This window comes from Gorilla gorilla, chromosome 12 (assembly GCF_029281585.2).
Source record: "Gorilla gorilla gorilla isolate KB3781 chromosome 12, NHGRI_mGorGor1-v2.1_pri, whole genome shotgun sequence".
Taxonomy (NCBI): domain Eukaryota; kingdom Metazoa; phylum Chordata; class Mammalia; order Primates; family Hominidae; genus Gorilla; species Gorilla gorilla.
Window position 1 is genome coordinate 101989315 of NC_073236.2, and position 18982 is coordinate 102008296.

Consider the following 18982-nt stretch of genomic DNA (forward strand, 5'->3'; position numbering starts at 1 on the left):
GGCAGAAAGAGAAACCAGAAAAAAAAATGGATTTAGAAAAGAGAGAGAAGTAGTTTAGAGGGTTGTATAGGGAGGCAACATGATAAAGTTGGAAGAAAAATGGACTTGGAGAGAGAACAGTCAAATCTGGGCCTGCCTCTGAGTGCCTGTGTGGCCCTCGGCAAGTTTCCCTTCAACTTGAAGACCTGGGTCTCTATGATCCCTTTCAGTTGCAAGATTAAGACCTAAGAGTTCTTGCTTATATAAACAGAATTCTTCCAAGGCCATAATTATTTCCATAATCAAGAACTATTTATTAACTAAGCACCAGTGTGTGATTTTCTCAAGATAAGAGCAAGAAGAAATGGTCCTTACAGGCTAGATAGCTGTGACATGGACCAACAACTAAGCATATCTAAAAATTCAACTAATTCATAATATGAATTCAAAATATGAATTGAATAAGCAAAAAAAATATATACCATGGGAGTTGAATGTTTTGACGGGGAAAATCCAGCCACTGACTTTAGGATGGTACTTTCTGTTTTGATTGAGCCTGAGCCACACTGGACTCTCTGGCATGGGCATAACCCAAGCATCTGCATGGCAGAGTTCTGGCTCATTGCCATTTGCAACAGACACGAAGGGTGGGATAAAACAAAAGGAAACTTCTCGGTTGACCATCATAAATGCTGAAGACCAAGGCTTCAACTCACTTACTGGAGTGGATTTCCTTTTACGGATGGCCTTGTTCACCCTGGGGAGACTAAGAATGTTTAAGTAACTTAACAAACACTCAGTAAGGAGTGGGATCAGGATTCTTCTCCAGGACTAACAGTTTTAACTGCCATTCTACATTGCCTGCCTGAGACAGCTGCCAACCTGGGCTTCTGTAACTGCCACTCCATGCTTCTCAAGCCAGGGTGCACGTTAGACTCATCTGGAGAGCTTGGTGAAGCCATCCATGTCCAGGCTCACCCACAGAGTCCTCAGTTTTCTCAGTTTGAGGAGGGGCCTGGGTACCAATACTTTTTAAAAGCTCCCTCTGGGTGATTCTAAGTACCGTCAGGGTGTCAATCACTGATGTCCATAATGAAAAGTGTCAGACTCCAAAGCAAACTCAGGAGGACTGCCTTCATGGTATGGATCCCTGGCAGATTTGAACCTTAGAGGATTAGGCTAGCAGCTTGTGGAAGCGGATGCAAATCTTCCAATCCTCTAAGGGCAGATGAGCCTCTGGACTCATGAGAACACTGGTCTTGGTAAAAATCCCCTGCATACCACAGGTCTCCCTTGGAGAAATCACCTAAAGAAACACCAGGAAGAATTCATTCTGGCCTCAAATAGTTACATGGATATTTGTTACAAGAAGACACATTTAACCATTGAAGTTCCTACTCATTGAGTGAACCCTGTCTCCCTCCTCTCTGGTTTCCAGAAACAAGGATTTTTTTTCTAAACTCCTCTTACTTCTTGCCTCATGGCTAATGCCCGCGGAGGTGGGGTGAGTGACCTGCTGGTAACCAAGGGAAATGAATCTGCACAGGAAGCCCAGGCCCTCCCTCCCTCCCTTCTCATTAGAAGCCAGCTTCCCCTGGAAAACAACCACATTCTGCCCTACTTTCTCATGTCTATGTGGCCCTCCCTGAGTGGGAAGCTTAAGTTTTGTAAGATTGACCATAAGTGTGGTGATATTTCCTTATTCCAGGGAATGGAGCTAGTCATGCCACACATCTTTGCTGTTCTCACGAACTGAGGTAATTTTTATTTTTATTTTTGTTTTTTTGAGGAAGGGTCTTACTCTGTCACCCAGGCTGGAGTGTAGTGGTGTGATCACAGCTCACTGCAGCCTTGACCTCCTGGGCTTAGGTGATCCTCCCACCCTAGCCTCCCATGTTGCTGGGACTACAGGTATGTGCCACCTCACCTCCTTTTTTTCTTTTCTTTTTCTTTTTTGGAGAGACAGATTCTTCTTATGTTGCTATTTTGAACTCCTGAACTCAAGTGATCCTCCTGCCTTGGCCTCCCAAAGTGCTGGGATTACAGGCCTGAGCCACTGCACCCTGCCCAAGGTAATATTTTGACCTTCCTTTACCTTATTCTTTGTCCATCTCTTAATCAGTTTATAACTTAGATGGGAAAAAAGAGGTGTGTAAATAAATCAATAAATAAATTTATTTATTTAAATAAATCAATAAATAAATTTATTTATTTAAATAAATCTTAAATAAATCCCATCAGTTCCCCATAGAATGCCATTTTCCCCTAGCTGTCTATTCATGTAACAAAACGAACAAGAAAACACTACAAATTCTCTCCCTATTTATACTATCCCACCATTATGTTATAACTCTCATTATAATGTTTTAGTTTTTCCTTGAAATAATAATCATCAACCCATTTGTAAACCATATGTTTCTACCCACAAGTGACAACCAGAATTTCAGGATTAATTGCAAGAGCCATAAAGAGCTTTTTGGTCATTTCCCTAAGAGCCTCCATGAATAGTAACAAGAGCGAATAGTAACCCCCGGCTCCAGCTGTCCCCACTGCTGTGGCGGGTTATGATACTTTCTTTCCTAAAGTAAAGGCCAAGAGAGATGGCTTTTCAGGACTTCCAGAGTCTGTATGACATAAAAAGCTTATTCCAGTAAAGGGAACAAGACCCTTGTCATCTGACACCAATGAGATGCTCTTCCCTTGGCTGGCAGGGATCTGGAGGAGGAGGAGCAGATAACCTTCAGCCTAAATAAGCAATACCATCATTATTCTGGAATCTCTCTGAAGTATGGTTGGTTACAGTGTGGAATTCCACAGGGCACGTGTCTGTCTTGGACTCTATCCAAGGGAGTAAGTTATCAGAAGGACCTCATTATAACAGGGGCTCCAGGGACAGTGTCAGTCAGCAGGCTTCAAGGTAGCTGCTAAAATTCTGGTGCTGGTCTGTTTAATCACTGCATGCTTGTTAATACAGTCAAGCCTCGGTTACAACAGAATCAACAGCCCAGTTTGTCACTCATCCATTCCTTGTTCCGTCATCGCCTAGTTGAGTTTCTGGCTTGTTTATTGGGCAACTCTGGGTGTCGGGCAAAATGAATGCCTCTTGTTTGAAATGCCTAATCCAGAGGCTTTTCACCTATGTGTTGTTTTCTCTCACCAGCACCTCTGCTCCGTGCCATGCTCTTGGCTAATTGGAGTTGTGAAAGGCATCAGGATTCTGGTCATGGACTCAGCTCTCCCATAGGGTTCTGACACCAAAGCAATGGTCACAACAGTGAAAGGAAGAATCCATCTGGCCAGGCTCAGGTGGTTCAAGGCCTTCAGAATCTGCCTTGAGACTCTCACTGGCTTTAGACTGAAAACCATCTTGGCCCCGTCCATCCGTGTAAGCAATTTAACGACAGCTTGCAAAGCACCGAGCTTTAACAGAAAGAAGAGATGAGCACAGCGCAAGAACTTGGACTCCAGAAGAGCTGCCTAACAGATTATTTTTCTGTGGCATTTCATGAGAACAAACGAAGTAGGAATTTTCCTTTTGTTCGTCTGGCCTTTGGCATCGTTTACTTTCTTTTTATTCTTCTGAAATGTACTTCGAGCCCTGGCAGCATTTCTGTCCTAAAATCTTATTGTCAGAGGTTTATTTTTCAGCTTTTCAAATCATATGTGATAGAGTGAGTGTACTGCCTGGACTCATCACTTTGCTTCAGAAGAAATACAGCTCACCCTTTAAATGACAATGGTGACTGTCCACATCTTTATGTTTTCTACACTGAAGTGGCAGGCTTCATTTAAAAATAATGTTTTCCCTCATCAAAAGAGAGCTAGGGTAGAACCCTCAACTCTGCTGTTGTCTGGGTAGTGACCTAACACCCACGTTTTGGACAATCACTCACTGTCTTATATTGGGTTTTCATTGCATGTAGGATAATTCTTTGTCAATGGTAGTTTTGTCAACCGTGATCTGAGGTAATGAGGTTTTCTACTTTTGCTTGAAATTTTGAAAATATGCAAGCTTTAAACATTTGCAAAGTTGGATTCTGTTTTCTTTAGAAAGCAATCTGATTTGCTGATATTCTCTCCATCTGTCAGGGGATGCGTGATGTGGTGTAGACTTAATGTGCTGCCTTTCTGGAACATGGACAGAGTAGCAGCACAGAAAAATGAGCATTTCAGCTCTGTGATGATTTGTGAAAAAAAATCTCAGATCATTGAGCAGGCATTTTGCTGACACCTGTGAAAAGTAACCACATGAGAGAGCGTGGCGTGATGGTTGGAGGCCACGTGCTGGAGCTGGACTGCTTGAGTCAAATCCCAGCTGCTCAGCTGTAGTGAACTGAATGGTGGTCCCCAAAAGATACATGTATCTCCTAATCCCTGGAACCTGTGAATGTGACCTTATTAGGCAAAAGGGTCTTTGCAGATGTAATTACATTGAGGCTCTCAGAGATGAGAACATCCTGGATTATCAGGGTGGGTCCTATATCCAATGACAAGTATCTGGAGACAGAAGTTGCAGACCCGGAAGAGACTAAGTAAAGATGGAGGCAGAAACTGGAGTGAGGCTGCTGCAGGCCAAAAATGCCTGGTGCCAGCAAAAGCTGGAAGAGGCAAGGAAGGACCCTTCCCTGGGGCTTTTGGAGGGAGTGCAGCTCTGCTGATGCCTTAGTGTTGGATATCTGGGCTATGGAACTATGAGAGAGAAACTTCTGTTGTTTTAAGCCACCTAGTTTGTGGTACTCTGTTATGGCAGCCACAGGAAACTAATACACTCTTTACCACCTGAGTGACCTTGGCCAACTTACTTAACCTCCATGAATCAGTCCCCTCAAAGGACCACCCTCCCCCCAGGGTCACTGTGATGATAAAGTGCTTTAGCATAGGTGACTGGTTTAGACCAGGGCCTGGTACCTAGCACATGCTATGCCAGTGTTTCTATCATGGCAGTAGCAGATACAGCGGAGCTTAGATTTCAACTGTGTCCATGCTGGTTAGAAAAGTCACAGTCTGGGACACAGGACACTTCTGGAAGAATCTCCCTCAGTGGATCCCAGTGTTCCAGCAATGTTTTCCAAGCAGCTGAAGAACAGGAAGCAGGAACAGGGTTCCCTACAACAGCCATTATTCAGATGCCTCTACATCTGACTGGTTTCGGAGAAGTGTGACTTCTGGAGGTTTATGTGCTGGGACTTTAACAGCATACATACTAAAAACCACATTTATATTTCCTCAAATGCTGGGCTGTCTATGAGCCTTGACCTGCCTGAGAAGATTAGAGGCGGCTGCCTAATCTGATCAGTCAACTCAGTGAAACAACTGCATTGATTAAAGCCATAAGATGTTAGGATTCTCTGTTCTTGGTGGCCTAAAAGGTCCCATTCCTTTCCCAAAGTGCTTAGCTTGATCCCATCCCAGGGAACAATTTTGGGTGGAGGAGAACCTGGCCACAGATCATAAGATCATGTACGACTAAGTCTACTTGCCTTCATGGAAACATACATGGAGTTTTGGGCAATTTCTTTGAAGCCCCTCTAGAGGCTTCTAAAGATTGTTTAGTGCCATCTGGTTTTTAATCCTGGATGTCAAACTTGTTGATTTTTGCCCTGGACCATCTGTTTTTCAACTTCCCACGGAACCTTTCCTTTGGGCCAAGTAGGGAAAGAAATACTATACTTTTAATTCTTTTTGTTTTGCCTTCTCATCCCAGTCACAGCATTAGAAAGGGAAAATCGACTGTCTGACAAAGCTCTGAAAGACTGGACATGAAGTGCTGGCCTTGCTATCTGCAGGGCATCTCCCTATAGATTGGATACCTTTTCCTTCACTCTCTGATAAAAAGTGAGACAGACTGAGCATAGTCCTGTGACCATTTAATGCCTGTGCCCAGAACATGGGTCTGTACCACTTGCAGGAGTCACAGCGGGAAGGAGCAGGGACCTTGGGGTCTGCCTGCCTCTGTCTGAATTCCAGCTGAGCCCATTCCTAGGCCAGTGCCTGGGAAAGTTATCTGACCTCTGAGATCCAGTCTACTAGCCTCACAAGTGAGACTGTGACAACACTTACCTCAATGAGGCACTGGACATCATCTCATTTAATCCGCAACATGCCTCAATGTCCAGCATTTAACAAGCTCTCATAAACATTAGTTACTATTATTCCTTAATATGAATAGCATTTAAAATAATAAAGTGGGAGAGAGCAATGCTGCATGCCCTACAACTGGCCAGAGAGCTTGCAGCAAGGAGAATGCTTAGGTGGAACATACAGGCCTTTTCTGTGTTCATCCCATTCCAAAGGATTTGGTGTTGCCATGTATGGAACATGAAGATTAGAAATGGCCATTTCCAAACTGGTGAATCCCTTGGTGCCTTTTTCTCCATTGTGATTCATCTGGGGTACCCTCAGTTTTCAGTGGTCATGGTCATTCCAAACCAGCCATGAGCTGGGGGAAGATTGTACTGCGGTAAACCCAGGGCCACCTGACCAGAGCTTCTCCAATTTTATAAACTCAAGTTGTAGGTGGGATGATGGATGCAGGCTTCCCTGGCAAATGCTTCCTGGGCATTGTAGACACTGTCACTTCTAGGGGGCTGCAGTTGCCTCATTGTATAATTCTGGTCATCAGAAAGGAGGCAGTAATGGATGAGCTGCCCTTCTGGACAAAATGACATCTCTCTTATTGAAAAAGGCTAAGAAGCTATTTTCTTTCCCCCCTCTGCAACCACTATTTATTGCATGAGATTTCAGAATGATGATGATAAAAAAGCAAGTTTATAGAGACATCATGAGGTTGTATAAATAAAATAAAGTAATATCTGGGACAGATATACCAAAGAAAATTGAACCCAAAATGTCTAACTTTGCAGTCCATACTCAGCCAGAACTCCCAATGAATTAAAACACAGACTGCATAATTATGTACACAAAATGTCTTTAAAGTTGCTCCATAAATTTGGAGAAAAAAGGATAGTCTGTGTAAAGCTACTAGGGCAAAATTCCTTACTGTGGGTTTATAGGCACTAGTACAAGTGGTTCCCAAATCCCCGTTTTTATTTTTTAATTATAAATAAGAAAGAACACAGTCTCCCCTTGCAACTTCCACTTCGTCACAGCCTCCAGGCACAGAGGACAGAGTTCCTGGAAAAAAGGAAGGCTTAATTCCAGGTCTGTAATAGCAAAGTTATAGTCAGACTGAACATTGATTATATTTAAATCCACCATATTTTTCCTTTGAAAACCACATATTATTTAACATCTTGAATGCTTTACATTGAATTTGTTGAAAAATTCTCCCTGTGTTTTCAGGCCTTTATCATAATTTTGTTTTTATTTCTTAATTTTTCTTTTCAAATAAGTGAGAGAATCAAGTTAAATGAGCAATGATATGTAAGTCATTCAGTTAATATGGAAATTTTGGGCCAGCCATGGAGGCTTATGGTTGTAATCTCAGCATTTTGGGAGGCCGAGGCAGGCAGATCTCTTGAGCCCAGGAGTTTGAGACCAGCCTGGGTAACATGGAGAAACCCTGTCTTTCCTCAAAAATACAAAAATTAGCCGGGCATGGTGGCATGTGCCTCTAGTTCCAGCTACTCGGGAGGCAGAGGCACAAGAATAGCTTGAGCCTGGGAGGTAGAGGTTGCAGTGAGCCAAGATCATACCACTGCACTCCAGCCTGGGTGACAGAGCAAGACCCTGTCTCAAAAAAATAAAAAAAAAAAGAAAGAAAAGAAAGAAGAAAAAAAAGAAAGAAAGAAAGAAAAGAAAGAAAAGAAAGAAGAAAAGAAAAAAAGAAAGAAGAAAAAAGAAAGAAAGAAAGGAAAGAAAAAAAGAAAGAGAAAGAAGAAAAAGAAAGAAAGAAAGAGAAAGAAAGAAAGAAAAAAGAAAGAAAGAGAAATTCTGGGAATTCTAGCTTTCTCTTGGTGCATGCTCTCATTCCATTGAAATCAAGCAGTTTCTACATGAGGCAGACAGGTTCCTAGGGTATGCAGAAAGGGGCAATATCTTGGTTCTTGCTTCAAGAGAGCTAACTGCTGCTGGGACCTACGGTTGAGCAATGACTCAGGGACCTGGCTGGTAAAGAGGAAGGAAGTGGCTATGGAAAGTTGCTGTTAAGTAACTGGAGCCCCAAAGTAACATAAAATTGACCAAGTCATCCCACCCCCAACACCTACCATTACTGAGAGTAACAATGTGGAGATAGCCATGCAGGCTGCTGGGTCCATTTGTCACTTATTTGAGTTCCCTTCGTTACAACTCTTAACGCTACTGAACTCTAATTACATGACATGGAAAAACATGGGATGAAGGAGCTGGAGGGGATTTGCCCTCAACTCCACAGTCCCATGAGAGAGTGATTTGTCTTTATATAAATAGCTATCAACTAAATTGAGATCATAAGAGTTATATCTCTTTGAATATACCATATAATTGCATTCATAAGAAGTATTCAAAATCACCATTTCATAAATTTTTCCAATATCCCTATGAGTAGGGATTGTTATTCTCATTTTACCAATGAGGAGTCTCTTTACTAAATGTAGGAAAAGTACTTGATCTGAGTAGCATGATAAAAAGTACACATTAAAACAAGAAGACATATTTTGACCATCAAACTAGCAAGGATATATAAACCATAAAACTAACAACGTTTAAAAAATAATGCTTTATGCTGGCAAGGTTATGCTGACATTGAAATAAAATTCTCTTTCTGCTGATAAAAGTACATGTTGGTTAAGCCTCTCTGAAGAGCAATTTGCAATGTGTCGCAGGAAAATTATTCATACATTTAGATGCAGTAATTTTATTTCTGAGATTTCCTTCTAAGGAAGTAATAAGAAATGTAGACAAATTTTGCATGCAAAGATCTTTCTCGCAATGTTTTTTATAATGATAAGAACTTGGATATAACAAATATTTAACCACTTATGATACACCTACATAATGGAATATTATGGAGCCCCTAAAATTATATTTTTGAAAACTTTTAATGACATGAGAAAACATTCAAAATGTACTGTTAAATGAAAAAGGCAGGATTAAAAACTTACATAATAGTATGATCATGGTTATATCAAAACATATGTGCAAATCCATTCAAACTAGACTGGAAGAAGTAGAAGTTAGTTAACTTGTTCAAGGTCAAATATCTGCCAAGCAGAGGAGCCAGCACCTAAACACAGTTCTTCTGACACTAATCCCAATGTCTCCTTCCCCATATCATGATGTCTCAGAAAATACTCAGTTTGAGTAATACATTGTTGTTTTATTAGAAAACAAACCATTCATGGAATTATGCTAAAATCCATTATTACTTTGATTAGATTCAGGAATTCAAGTAAATTTTGGGGTATTGCTCAATTTCCCTAGTTCTGCAAGTTGCTGAAACCACACCCACGTTTACAACACCCAAGTATGCTAAGCCCATGGCTAGGACTCAGTTTCCAAAATGTGTTACCTGCACTATATTTGTAACCCCCTTTAACACAGAAAGAATCATAAAATTCAATATAGAAGATGACTTGGAGAGGTTATATTTTTCTAGTAGTTTCCAAATTGAACTAAACAGCAACACTACTAGGGTGATTTTCTCAAAATACAGATCCAGGTCCTACCCCAAGAGATTCTATTTTAGCAAGTCAGGGTGGAGCCCTGTCCTCTGTATTTTAAATAGTACCCTGGGTAGGACCATCTTTAAACCATTCCAACCAGTGGTAGTGATGCGTCTGATGAGGTCCCCACATGCACGGAGTTACATGTAGTGATTCCACTACTTCAGGTTAGAAAAACACCTCTTCAAAACCTGGATTTATTTATAACATGAGTATACTGGCCACTGAGTCCTGCAACTACTTGACTCATTCTTTCAATGGTTACTGGGGAAATCACTTTATCTTCCACTGATGCCTGCACTAGTTATTTACTGTTGCTTAACAAAGGATTCTCAAACTTGGTGGCATCAGGCAACAAGCATTTATTATCTCATGATTTCTATGGATCAAAATGCTAGGCACAGTTTAATTGGGTGCTCCTGGGTCAAGGTCTCTATTGAGGTTGCAGGCAAACTACTGGCCAGGGCTGTGGTCTCATCTGAAGGCCAGAGAGAGAGAGAAAAAGGGGAGGGAATCTGTTTCCAATTTCACTTACGCAATTATTGGCAGGTCCTTCTACACTGGGCTAAATGACAACATGGTAGCTGACTTCCCACAGAAAGAGAGAACAAAGAAAGCAGGAGCGAGAAAGTGAGAGTAAGAGACAGAACAAGAGAGAGTGAGCAAGAAAATGTGCAACCATGTGCACCCAAATGTGCACTGAAGACAGAAGTCACAATCTTTCTGTGATCTAATCTTGAAGTGACATCTCATCATTTTTTCATATTTGTTAGAAGCAAGTCAACTTCAGCACATAACCAAGGAGAGAAAATTACACAAGGGTGTGAAATACCAGAACCATGGCTCGTTGTGATCCATCCTAGGGAGTATTTGATGCACTGTCCTGGGCAAATGGCAGAAATAAATTCCATATCAAACCACCTTCACCTCTATCCTTCAATTTCTACTTGGTAAGGAAGCAGAGGTGAGGCTGGAGTGAACTCTGCATATTTGTGATAGTTAAACCAAGAGGGCCAAGGCAGAAGGAAAATCTGCAAGTTTAGTGTGGGCCAATGCTGGCATTTTCAAACATACAGCATGAGCTGTGAGTGTCATCTTCAGTATCAATAGCGAGACTTGGTTAACAGTGTCACTCATTCTTTTTGTTCTTTAAACAAGTGCACATTTCAAATAGCCTTGGGGACTATTGTTCTCAACTTCTATTTTTCTGGCTCTAACTTGTGAAGCCATATTCAGTTATTCTAGAAAAGATATTTGAACTTCACGGTCTGACCTCAACTGCAACTTGCTCAGGGGGCTAACATGACTATACCTTTCATTTTCTTTGAGAGGGAGACAACAAATATTGGGCAAAAAGTAAATGCATTTATATATTTTTATATGTATATAACTATACAGTTAAATGTTGAACTACACACACAGGTTTGAGCTGGGCAGGTCCACTTATAGGTGGATTTTTTCAAGCAAATGCAGATTGAGGGATGCAAAACCTGCGTATAGGGAGGGCCGACTTTTCATATACACAGTTCTGTAGGGCCTACTGTGGGACGTGAGCTTGTGGGGATTTTGGTATACACTGGTGTCTGGAACAAATACCCCTCGTATGCCAGGGATGACTGTGCGTGTACATGTATATATGTGTGAGTATATATGTGTGTGTGTATGTGTGTGTATATATTTATATGTGTGTCTATACATGTGCACACACATCACACTTCCTTGGGACCATCTGGAGTGCCTCAGCTTACCCCACATGTCCAGCTTAGCCTTGGTAGCAGAGCCTTCAGGTAATGTGAACAAAGTTAGGTTTCCAGACTCAACTAGTTTATCCACTAGATCTACCATGTAGAGTTAAATCCAACTTGCCATCTGGTTGCCAGATGATGAGTACTACAAGCATTTTCCAGCATCTCAACTTGCTATTGAGTCACAGCCACAAACAAAAGCAGCAGATACAGCTGCCCAATGGCCGCAGCAGATACAGCTGCCTGATGGCTGCTTTTAGGATGCAATATTTTCTGTCTCTCCCCATGAAATCACTGGTGAGGAGGGAGTCCCTTTTGTCATTTCAGCTGCCAAGACATTTCATGCTAATGAGCTGTGAAGGGGAAGTCGCTAATGATATGAAATCCCTCTTTATGGCCAGGGCTGGGCCAAGGCCACCAGAGGGGTGATGGAGAGGTTCTTAACAACAGAGGCTGATTCTTCTGTTGCTGGAAGGTGAGAGGACAGGCCAATCCATAAACAATGCCCAAGGACTCTGGGGGGCATTGGCCTGTTTCCATAAGCCTCCATGCCCTTCCTCTCTGACACCTCAGAATTCTATATGGGAGCTTAAGTTAGCCAGGTTCAGAGGGAAATAGAAGGAGAAATACTTTTGGCAGATCACCTAGGAAAACTAAAAGTAATTCCCAAGGTACCTGTTTGAATTAAGGAAAGTCCCATAAAAAATTGCTATTCCATTGGAGTCCACGTCCACCCTAATTCAAGCCAGCTGATGGCCCAAAGACGTGAACGAAGGGGTGGCCAAAGGAAGCGTGTGTGGTACAGTGGAAAGACCCCTGCTTGGGAGTCAGAGAATCTGGTCCGTGTCTCACTTTGTTATTTTTGGCTGTGTGATATTGTGTAAAACACCAGAATTTTCTGAGTTTTATATCCTTATCTATGTGATATCATTAGCTACTTCAGGTGATTGTTATGAAATTAAGTGAGATTACATCCGTAGAGAGGGATATTAAAATACTGTCACTATTTTTAAAATGTATATATTTTTACCATTTTCTCCCTGTGGCAGAAATTCTGCTGCCAGAGAGGTATGACTCTTTGGGATAAGGTGCTGTTCTCTTGGTGACCTTCTTAAAAAGCAAATGTCTTTGAAAAAAAGTAACATGGGATTTGTGAGTGATCAATCAATAGATTTCTTTTCCCCAGTAAATGGAGATTTTGTTTGTTTGTTTTAGAGGCATTTCATTTAGACAACTAAAAAAAATTAAATGTTCAGAAGCAGTGTACAATGAAAGAGAAATCAAACCAGTTACTTTATCATGTATTCCCTCTTTTTTACAGCTAAAGCAAACAAACAAAGGCATTCTGCTTTAAGGAAAAAGGTCAGAAAAATAAGCCAATATATTTTTCTTCTCCATAATAACATAAACAGCTACAAGAACCCTAATTGTAATAAGAGAAATTGGATGTTGGCTTGTATATATTCATTAAAAAGGTAACAGGCCACTGTACTACAAGAGGATAACTCTACCTCTCTTCATCTGATACTCTTGAGTTTTCACTTACAGGTAACACCAAGTTAGTTGTTCCAGCACTGGAGCTAATTCATTTTCCCCATTATTTACTGCTCTTTCTGCCTTGCTTAGAGAGTAACTCTGGAAGGCTGATGCTTTTCTCTGCTTGCTCGTTTTAGTCCATAAGTTGGATACTAACTGCAGCATATGATTGACCCTCAGGCCTTAACATCAGGAGTTGAAGAATAGATGCAATCTGAATTCTCTGAAACAATTTCTTCTAGCTCCTCTTCTGTTGTCTCTGGAAAGCCAATCTTTGGCTTTGCCAGCTCACCACTCTCTTCTTCAGGAAGCACACATTTCCAAAGGCCGTATGTTTTTCCTACCACAGTTTGTCCTAGTCTCAATGTTCCATCTTCAGAACCACTGGCACAGAGTTCTCCATCACGACTAAATCTCACACAGTGAATAGGACCAAAGTATCCCTTGTAGGATTCGAATTCTTCTCCACGGTTAAAATACTTACAAAGTTTAAAATCTTCACCACCTGCAACAAGAAATTCTTTCTCAGGATGAAGAGATGCAGAATTGATGGTTGCAGGAGCTTCAAAGGATGTAACTGGGTTCAAACTTACTGCACTATGAAAAGCAATAGATCGTCCATAAGTTATAACCAAAATCTCTCCCTCAGGAGTGTATTTTGTACTACTAACAGACATATTAAAATTTAGAGATTTCACTTCTGTCATAGCAGCATGATCCCAAAGTCGAGAAGTTTTGTCATCAGCAGAAAGAATCTGTTTATCCTCACTGCACCATAGGAGCCTTTTTTTATACCAGAAGTGTGACCACTAATTTCCTTAGGTCTTGCTTTGGGTTTGTTCAAGTCATACATGCGTAACAGTTTATCCTGTCCCTTGGTTAACAAATAATTACTATCCTGCATGAAATACACAGTCTTGACAATGTATTTATGAGCCAAGGTCATCAATTCATTTCCTAAGACAGCATCCCACACTTTGGCTGTGAAATCTGCAGCTGCTGTTGCTGCTTTGGTGGCATTCAGTGTTGCACCCCAAACAGCACCTTTATGACCCCAAAATGTTCCAATCCAGTCTCCTGTATCTCCCTGGCGTAGCATAGGTTTACCATCTTTGTAAGCGCTGATTAAGAAATACCCATAAGGCGTGATGCCACTGAAGGCCAAATCAACCATGGGCCACGTGTGGCCAAAGCAGGTGAGCAGCGTCTGTCTCATTGCCATGGTGGCAGTGAACGCAGCGACCAGACTGGCGAGCTGAGTGTTGTCGTTGTCTTTTCTCTCTTCTGCTGCAGCACCTTGGGCTCCTCCAGGCCCCCGCCCTGACACTGGGGCTGGGCTGCAAAACAGGAAAAGGAGGACAATCTGGTGGCACTGAGGTTAGGAAGGGGTGACGGAGGGGTCAGGGAGTCTGAGATGGGCAAGTAACAGTCGACCAGGGAGGGAAAGGGAGAAACTGAATATTTTAAAGTACTGAGGGAACAGGGATGCCAGAGAAAAAAGGATTTGGGAGAAAACAGGACGCTATCCTTAAAGAACAAAAATGCACTCAGAAGTCTGATCACAGGGAGAAGGGGGGCCCTCATGGCAGGGAGACCCATTGCTTAGAGTCTGATATTTGAGTTAAGTCTCTATCTCCCACTGAACAGTAAGTTCTTGTTTCCTGTTTGCCAATACTTTCCCACAGATTATTATAGCGCTTGGTGTACAATAGTTGCTCAATGAATGTTTGTAGAATAAAAGCTGCCTTTTGCCCAGGGTCAGCCATCAATCACCTGACTAACGCAGGCTTCGGGGCCACTTCTCCTGTATACACTCCCTTCCCTGACCTCTGCCTTCCTGAATCACCAGAAGCCGCGAACAGAGGTGTGTGTGGTATAGCCCCTCCTGGAGACAGGTCAATCCCTCCTCCTCATCTAAGACTTCCTGGAGTCTGAATAGGCACTGATTCTAACTGCGACATGCAGTTGTAGGTGAAGTTCCTGAGTCAGGCGCCTGGCCTAGAAGAAAAAGCAACATTGCCATCAGAGGCCGAGAAGCCAGTGGACTCCCATCTCTCTGGCCTGACCCCATGAACCCAGGCACAGGACTCCTCACTGTTTCAGGTTTCAGTTTTTATAACTACACCTTCTCTGATCAGTTTTATGATACTTCTGTATGAAACTACATTAAATACTACAGCTGTTGTGTGATTAGAGGGCAGATAGATAGAGGCTCAGAAAAGTAACAAAACAACAAAAAACCAAACCAACCAACCAACCAAACATATTTTGTCCAGTAACCAAGAGACTGAAGTCAGGGGCCAAGAAAATCAGAAAGTGTCAAATTATTGAAGTCTCAAATTGGCTTTCACCTAATTAAAATAGCAGCTGAAATTTCCTTTTTTATACAGGGCTTTGACAACAGATTTTTCTTGAGAGTGTTGGGCCGGGCGCGGTGGCTCACGCCTGTAATCCCAGCACTTTGGAAGGCCGAGGCGGGCGGATCACGAGGTCAGGAGATTGAGATCATCCATGGCTAACATGGTGAAACCCCGTTTCCACTAAAAATACAAAAAATTAGCCGGGCATAGTGGCGGGCGCCTGTAGTCCTAGCTACTTGGGAGGCTGAGGCAGGAGAATGGCGTGAACCTGGGAGGCGGAGCTTGCAGTGAGCCGAGATTGCGCCACTGCACTCCAGCCTGGGCGACAGAGCCAGACTCCGTCTCAAAAAAAAAAAGAGCGTTGGGTTCCTGATCCTCAGAGCATGCTGAAACACCCTCTCTGGGTTTTGCTGACACAAATGCAAAGACTACCAATGCTAGGCCTTTGAAAGGGAGTGGAAGGCACTGGCCCCCAAATGGTAAAGTTGGTGAGACTTATCTTTCAGAAAAATTCCCCCTTGTTGATGTTTTATCCTGTGATCCAATATTATTATTCTTCCTTTTTTCCTCTCTAGAAATAAACTATTTACTCACTATTTACCTCCTTTACCTAAGGCATGCTTGTGTTTTTTAAAGTTAATATTTAATTAAAAAAGGAATCACTTGGGGTGCAGTGGGAATTTTGTCATATCAAGGTGGTCTTCCTGGACTCTCTCAAACCCTCCAAAGAAGCAATCACCTAATTCACATATGAGCAATGACAGGATGGCCAGGGGAGATTATGAAATTTTCAACATTTAAGAAGGAGAGTGGATATTCCTTGAAATGAATGTTGTTGAACACAGCAGAGATGAACTAAGACTGTGGGGGAAGCTTGATCGCAGTACTCAACCAAACCTAGAGCCCAGGGTTGCAGAAATCCACGAGGAAGAGTCCTCGTGCCATGGGGTGAGCTGTCTATACCTCGGCAATGGCATTTTAGAATCAAGGGGCTGATTGATACTGAACTGAAACAATTCTTCAGTCTAGACAAGGTAAGAAAGCAGGCCAAAATGTGCTTTCAGAATTACAGGCATTATCAGAAATATATTTCAAGAAGGTTTTTCCTCCTATAACACTGATATTATAACATGTTTTTTTGGGAAGTGTCACTTTGGTTGGAAGGTGTTCCTAAACCAATTTCTGAATCTCTTTCCATACTGGCTTTAGTTCTGAGGCACACAGAGCCTCCCTCAGCTTTTGGGCAGAGTCCATTTGAGACACATCATAGGATCGGGGTCTCCATGTCTTTAGCTCCTGTTCTCACTAAAGTAGGTGACAGTGAAGCCAAGTGTGAAAACGGCAACATAATTCCTATTTATCAAGCACAGACTGCATGCCAGGCACACTGCTAAGTATCTTGTATATATTATCTTTTTTGCAGGTTTATTGACATGTTATTGATGTACAATAGATTACATATGTTCAACACATACAATTTGATGATTTTACATATGTATATACCAATGAAACCATCACCACAATCAAAAATGAACATATCAATCACCCCAAAGGTTTTCTGATGACCCTTTTTGATACTTCCCTTTCACCTCTCCCTGACCCATACCCTCAACCTCAGACAACCACTCACATGCTTTCTGTCACTATGGGCTGTATTTTCTAAATTTTTATATGATTGGAATCATGCAGTATGGCCCCTTTTTCATCTGACTTCTTCACTCAGCATTATTTTGAGATTTATTCATGCTATTACATATAATAAAAATAGTTCATTCCTTTATATTGGTAAGGATTTCATTGTATGGTTTTCCCACGGTTTGTTTTTCCAATCACCAACTGACAAACATTTGAATCATTTCCAGATTTAGAGCACATTAATTAAGCAGGTTTTAAAACTGAGGTAATTTGTCTCCTTTAATCCCTAGAATGAAGTTCCAGAAAACACACTTTCTGAAAATAGCCAGGAGTCCAGAAGTCATACTGAACCTTCTTCAAAAGACCAACCTCTTTCTATTAGCAGTCCAGGGATCCAGATGCTTGCAAATGTCCAGTGCAGGCCGATCTCAGACACTCCTCACAACAGAGGGGTACTGATGGCTGAGTAGACGGTGCCTGGGGAAGGCTGAGCCCAAGGCACAGAAGCAGGCAGAGTCCAGTTCCCTGTTTCTCCAGCATCCTTAGGTAGAAGCGCACCATCTTGCCCCAGTGTTGGAATTCTTCAGAACCAGAGTTGCATCCAGGTCTCTTCTCATTAAAGCACTTCTAATTCCCTCACTCAGCCCCAGCACAGGATGTCGGGACTAGAGGAGGTTCTGGAGTAAGTCATCTAGTAGGCATGGGCAATAGAGGGGTGATGCCAATGGGAGGTAGGGGGAATGGGAGGCAAAGCTCTGTACTGGAACTGCTGCCAAAGAGCATGGAGGCAGAGGCCTCTTCTCTGGCAGTGATCCCAGGTGCTGGTGGCGCAGGATGCTTTCACAGCAGTATTCAGGGCACCATGACACTCCATAGGTTCAGCTTAGTGGACATAACACCCTCCATGGCCTGACCTACAATGATTGGCTCATGGCTTTTAGTTTTCACACAGTCACACCTCAGGGTGAGCTGGCTCTGCACTAGGATGCACTGCTTTGTCTGCAGCCTCACAGACCTGAACTGCACTCTCATGTCCTGTGCCTCAGTGCTGGCTGGGCCTTGGTCCTATTACATCTTGAACTCAAGGTAATACATCAGTGGCCAGGATTCACACTCAGAACCACCTTGAAAGTCCGTGCTGTTACCACCATGTCGCAGAGGTAGAGTAGAAGTAGATGTCTGTATAAACAACCTTTGGGTAGCAGGTGGTCAGTTAGGCAGGAAAAATAGTTCTGCTACATTATATGTATCAGGAGTATATTGACAGGAACATGTGTGTTGGGAATATATATGTCAGGAACAGCATGAAGAAAGAAAGTCTTTGACAGTTCTGAGCAAGTTACACCACACATCTTGCTAAAGTTTTTGCTATATGGAATTGGTCATTCTAGAGATGTCAGTTACCTAGCACAAGAATTGCAAAGAACAAGGTTGGCAATGGAAACCCTTCCTAAGGCAGAGAACTATGTGTTTAAGAACAGGGGCTCAGCAGCAAATGCCTAAGCTACACAGGCTAGGGCAAGCCACTGCCCTCTTGCGTCTGTTTTCTCATCTACAAAATATGAAAAATAACTGAATTTTCTTCAACACTTGTGAAGATGCAATGTGATGACAAATGTTGAGAGTTTAACACTGTGCCTATTTTGTGGTAAGAGCTCTGCTCTTACTCTGATAGGGGTATTCTCCTGCCTTCACACTTCAGACAGAAAAGCCACCCTCAGCAGCTTTCCGGGGACTGCAGAGGGTCAAAATGACCCCCTCTGTGGATTCCTAGAGTTTTCCAAAGAGGAGGGCAACCAGAAGTCAGCTCTGCTCAGAACCGCTCCAGTGAGATATTGGCATGTGGATGAAGGCTTATTTGCTAAAATCTACAGGGACAGATATGAAGGATTAATCTGAGCTCCTGGAAATTCTCTTTATAAGAATATTTATACTATACCCAGAACAAGGTTTTCCTTTGCCCATGTGAATAGAGATTGCTCTATTAACATTGAGAAATCCACAAGGCAAATTTAATATAAAGTGAGGATCTCTTTGTGCTTGTTTTCCAAGAGTGAAATATTCCTCAATTGCAGGCTTAACTCCCTGGGATATTCACAGTAAACATCCACACACCCTGCCC

At 42.3% G+C, this 18982-nt stretch overlaps 1 long non-coding RNA gene and 1 pseudogene across 1 annotated transcript; one reads left to right on the forward strand and one right to left on the reverse strand.

Moving 5' to 3' along the window:
• Positions 1-1559: 1559 nt before the first annotated feature.
• On the forward strand, positions 1560-10540 carry LOC129531551 (uncharacterized). Its single transcript, XR_008676802.2, has 3 exons — positions 1560-1736; positions 1946-2051; positions 10134-10540. It is a non-coding gene; the product is annotated as an uncharacterized lncRNA (long non-coding RNA).
• A 2474-nt stretch (positions 10541-13014) lies between these two features.
• LOC101126939 (serine-threonine kinase receptor-associated protein-like) lies at positions 13015-14087 on the reverse strand (annotated as a pseudogene).
• Positions 14088-18982: the final 4895 nt, after the last annotated feature.